Source organism: Microcebus murinus, chromosome 19 (genome assembly GCF_040939455.1).
Source record: "Microcebus murinus isolate Inina chromosome 19, M.murinus_Inina_mat1.0, whole genome shotgun sequence".
NCBI lineage: Eukaryota > Metazoa > Chordata > Mammalia > Primates > Cheirogaleidae > Microcebus > Microcebus murinus.
In genome coordinates, this window is record NC_134122.1 from 11,314,242 (window position 1) to 11,319,438 (window position 5,197).

The 5,197-nt window shown below is 58.8% G+C and overlaps 1 long non-coding RNA gene across 1 annotated transcript; it reads left to right on the forward strand.

Moving 5' to 3' along the window:
• Nucleotides 1–3,535: 3,535 nt before the first annotated feature.
• Nucleotides 3,536–4,895, forward strand: LOC105855236 (uncharacterized). The gene is made up of 3 exons (XR_012913435.1): nucleotides 3,536–3,677; nucleotides 4,078–4,338; nucleotides 4,461–4,895. It is a non-coding gene; the product is annotated as an uncharacterized LOC105855236 (long non-coding RNA).
• The last annotated feature ends 302 nt before the right edge of the window (nucleotides 4,896–5,197 follow it).

Genomic DNA, 5,197 nt, shown 5'->3' on the forward strand with positions numbered 1-5,197 from the left:
AGTGGTGACAAAGCCTTATCTCCCCGTACGGTTTCTAGGCACAGCTGGGTATTTCCAGCCATGTCCAGCGCTCGCCAGGGCTTGGAGGTGAGCACGTTGGCACGGTTCCCACGTGTCACCGCAGGCCACTGAGCGCGGAAAATGTCCCATGCCATCTGTCAGGGCTCTGCAGAGAGAGCCCAGCCGCCGTCACCAGGGCTGAGCCCACCTGTGGGCGTGGCCCCTCCCTGGCCAGAGCCCGGGCCCCGGGGCCCCGTGGCTGGGCAGAGGTGGCGACTGCGGGAAGCCAGACCCGCACGGCATCTGACCCGGTCCACGCCTGGAGGAGGGGTGAGGAAGGAAGGGAACCGCGCTCTGTGCCTCCTCCCGGCCCCGTAAACATCGATTTGTGCCAAGAGACGCGGAGCTGAGTGGGAAGGCTGGGAACGTGGACAGCTGGCCGTCCCCCTCCCTCCGCGGGTGGCGGAGCCTTGGTGTGTCGCGAACGTGGGTGGGTGGTGTGTCACGAACGTGGGTGGGTGCTCCTGCTCACCTCCTCGACAGCTGGGGTCGTTCTCCTTCATCGCCAACCCCTCGCGCTGCCCTCCCCGAAGTAAGTGGTAACTGACCATGGGACGGAACACCCTGCCTTTCCCCTCTCTGTCCCCAGGCACCAGTTGTGAGTCCTGCCAGCCGCGCTGTGCCCCCTTGGCCAAAGGCACTCGACCTCTCTGAGCCTGGGTGCTCATGCGAAAACCCAGGGTGATAGAAGCACCCGCCCCTCGGTGCTCGCAGAGGGTCCCTGAGAGCCGAGCACGGCTCCAGCGCCAGAGAACACGCCCGGCAAACGCCGCCGCCGCCGGAGCGCAGCGCCTCGCTCAGCACGTTTCTAAAAATATGTTGTATCGGATTTTCCTTTTGAGCTATAGAAGCAATTGTGTTCCTTGAAATAAGCCGAACAGCAAAGAGTGTGAACAAAGGAAGAGCCAGATCGCTCTCCTTTCCCTCTAACCTCACAATCCCCAGGTCCCCTCCGCGCCCCCACGTTTCCCTGGGGGAGGTCACCACCGGGCAGTTTTCCTTCTGGACCTTTCTTTCTGCACAGTCATCCATCTGCACGTATGCGGCTTGTTGCCTTTTTACAGGAAGAGGCTAATTCCATGCGGGGACATCAATCTCATGCCTTTTAGCAGCCTCCTCACACTCCCCGTCCGTGACAGCCTGCGCCTCGTCCTGAGGCGTTGGCCCCTGCCCCAGTGACGGGCATCTGGGCTGTTTCCGGCCCTTCGCTGGACCAGCCATGCTGGCCTGACCTGTCTGCAGGAGACGGGCCCCAGGGTGTGGTCACTGGGTCAAAGGGCACATTTTCGGTTTTTGCTTTCAATAAAAACGTTCTGCCGAGTGAATGCGTGTTGAGTGACTAAAGGATCCTGGGTGGCCCAGGATTTATTCTGCTGTCCCCGCTAGGGCACTGATGGCGTCAGCAGCAGGTGGGACATCCTCTCCTGCCAACAGAAGGAACACGGTGCCGCCCGCCGGGAGGAAGAGGAGAGCCCAGCACGCTACTTCTGGAGCCCGAGAGGGACCCGGAGAAGCAGGAAGGACCCGGGAGTGCGGTCGGGCACCAGAGGCGACCCGGTTCTGGGGGTCCACGGGGCACTCACCTCCCAACACAAGGCTGGTCCTGTGGCTGGCTCCAGGGCCAGGGACCTTAATGAAGACAAGTGCCACCCGCGTCCCAAGCCGACGCCCAGGGGTGTAGGCAGCGGCGCCAGCAGCTGCACAGACGAGACGCGGAGATCACACGCAGGGGCTGTCTGCCTCGGGGAGCTGTTTGCCAACAGTCTCAAGGGTCACCGAGGGAGCGAGGTGGCAAGAGAGAGCCGGGGGAGGGAGGGAGGGCTTTGGGCAAAGGGTCAGCCAAGTCCTGTGGGACAGCCAGGCCTGCTGGTCTGGCTCCCAGACAAGGGTCTTCTCCCTGGTCACAGCCGGGTGCTGACCCCCTGGCACCGCCCTGGTGGGGTCAGCCGCCCTCCCTGGGGGCCTGGGGTAGTGAGCAGGATCAGCTGAGGCCCTCCAGAAGGGACCTTGCCCTGGGAGTCCCCACGCACCTGCCGGGGCTTAGAGGGGTGAGGATGCCCCAGTCCTCTGCCCACCCAGGCTGTGGCGGGACAGAGGTTTCCCTCCCGAGCCCATGGCTACTGGTGTCCCGACGCAGCCATGTGAGGGGACGGACGGTCTGGGGAGGAGGTGGCAGGGAGGAGGGGACGTAATCCTCCGGCCTGGCTGGGGGTAGTGGCCCCAGCTCAGAATGAACGACTGACATCTCCCTGGTGCCAGTGTCCCCTGAGGATGGAGAGGGAGGGAGGCTCCCCTGTCCCCAGTCCCAGTCCTGGAGCTGGGACTGAGCCCTGGCTGCAGGACTGGAGGGGCAGCCTCGCTTGCCCACCCAGCCTCCCTTGTCTAGCCAGCCTCCCAGCAGCTCTCCCTGCCCCACTCAGCTTCCTGAAGCCACCCTCACCTGGCCACCAGAGCCATCCTTTAAAAAAAAAATCACACCCCTGGGGGGACACAAGGGCCCACGCCTGTAGTCCCAGCTACTCAGGAGGCTGAGGAGGGAGGATCGCTTAAACCCAGGAGTTCGAGGCTGCAGTGAGCTATGATTGTGCCTATGAGTGTCTGCTGCACTCCAGCCTGGGCAACATAGTGAGATCCTACTCTTAGGGGGAAAAAAAAGCAGTATATCAATGTAGCAAAATTGTACCTGGACCCCATGAATATATACAAATAAAAATTTAACTTAAAAATCACATTCCAGCTGGGCGCGGTGGCTCACGCCTGTAGTCCTAGCTCTCTGGGAGGCTGAGGCGGGCGGATTGCTCAAGTTCAGGAGTTCGAAACCAGCCTGAGCAAGAGCGAGACCCCGTCTCTACTATAAATGGAAAGAAATTAATTGGCCAACTAAAATATATATATAAAAAATTAGCCGGGCATGGTGGCACATGCCTGTAGTCCCAGCTACTTGGGAGGCTGAGGCAGGAGGATCTCTTGAGCCCAGGAGTTTGAGGTTGCTGTGAGCTAGGCTGATGCCACGGCACTCACTCTAGCCTGGGCAACAAAGCGAGACTCTGTCTCAAAAAAAAAAAAAAAAAAAAAAAAAATCACATTCCTCCACCACCTGCAGGTCTGCAGGGCCTCTGTCTCTCCCACCTCAGCTTCCCCTGCTCGTTCCTGCCCCCAGGCCCCTGCCTTTGCTGTCCCCTGCCTGGAGCTCTGTTCCCCGAGGCTGGACTGAGCTCCAGGAGTGTGGGGACGCTCCCAGCCTGTCACTGCCTTACCCCCAGGCTTCGCACAGTGCCTGGTATGCAGTCGGTGCTCAGTATTAATTACGACCAAAGCAAAAACCACCCCACAGCTGGTTTGAGGAGAGGGCCAGGGGCTTAGGGCATGACCCCTAGGTCACTGGGTCGCCATGTCCCCATGGCGATGACACAATGCCCTTAACAGTACATCTCAGAGTGGGGTGTTGCGATACACGGGTTGCCTCACCACTCCCACCCCCAGCCCCTAAAGGCAGAGGAGGTGACTCCGGGGAAGGGAGGGGACGGCATGGGAGGGAAGCGCCCACGCCTTGGTCCCAGGCAGCCAGGGGCATGCAGCACCAGCTGGGCGGACTTGGAAAGGAACACCCAGGCCAGGTGCTGGCTGCCTTCTCTGGGCTTCTGCCACTTAAGGCCAGTTTCTCGGTGACCTCTGCCCACCACCCACAGGTAGAGCTCTGGCCCAGAAAGCTGGCTGTCCAGGCCCTGCCTGAGCCAGTCTCCTGCCCTCCCTGCCCCATTTTGCAGGTGAGAAAACTGAGGCCCAGAGATGTTAAATAACTACAGGGTCTCCGAGCACCCCTGTACAGTATCCGCCTCCTATCCCACAGCTCCAAGTTCCCCACCTCGCTACGGGCGCCGTGTCCTCAGACCGCACTCGCCACGCACCCCAGAGCTCCCCGAACTCAAGTATGGTTTTTCCTCCTGTACTCTTTCTTGGCTTAGTATTTTTCTTTAGACTCACTCATTTTTTTTTAATCCAAACACATTTTTAAAGGGCTTGTCCCACGTTATCATAGTGCAAAGTCCAGAGCATCAGCCAGAAGTAGAAGATGAAGAAGAGACCAGTTACGAACTCCGGCAGATGCCGGCGTCAAGGCTCCGGGCACGTGCGGAGAGGTTCTGGAGACATCCCCACGTGACACTTTCCGTGACGTGATCCGATGGATGCAAGCCTTCGCTGCTCCCACCAAGAATGGCTTCCTGTCCTCGGGGGGTCCCTGTCTGGCGGGGGAACCTAGACAAGTCACCAGCAGAGGTAAGCACTAAACCTGCTGCATTTATTAAGCGCCTACTGCATACCAGGCCCTGAGGCACCATCTCACAGGAAGGCACCATCTCTGGGGAAGTTGTTAACTATTTATGGTCTTCGTTTCACAGATGGGGAAACTGAGGCTCAGAGAAGTTACATCGCCAGCCCAGGGATGCCCAGAAAGTCAGTGAGATCTGAACAGTTCGGCTTGCCGAGCCCTGTCCCTTCTGCCTTCCAACCGTCTCTCTGATGGGTTGCCTCAAGCCTCTCTCCAAAAATAATGGGAGCATGACGCCGGGTAGTGGGTTCCCATTTGTTGAACACCCACCTCTGTCGGGCTTGGTGCCAGGCATCTTACACTGTCTCATTTGAGCCTTGAGGCAACACCTTAGGGGGTGGCGTTCTCCCCAGCTTACAAATTAGGCAACTGAGGCACTGTGAGGGGAGGCCCCTTGCCCAAGGTCATAGAGGCAAAAAGTGGTGGGACCGTGACTCTAGCCAGACCAAGCTGGACCTCCCGAGCGGGAGGCCTCAGCCGCACGTCCGGGGTGCTGGGGACACAGAGAAATTCAGGGTGTTTGTGGAAGAGCCATCAAGAATCCGATGGCCCCGGAGCGTCAGCACAGGGAGCTTTAGGCAAATCAGAGTAGGAAAATGCATCTTCCCCCCAAAGGTAAATCAGGGCGTGCCATTTGACTTACAAAAGGATTCACAAATGAGCCGGTGTTCGAGGATGAAAATGTGATTTTCTTTTCAATCTCCTGGTAATAATTAACTTGAGATCTACCCTCTTAATAGATTTTTTTTTTTTAAGAGACACGGGTATTGCTCTGTTGCCCAGGCTGGAGTGCAGTAGAGTGGCGCG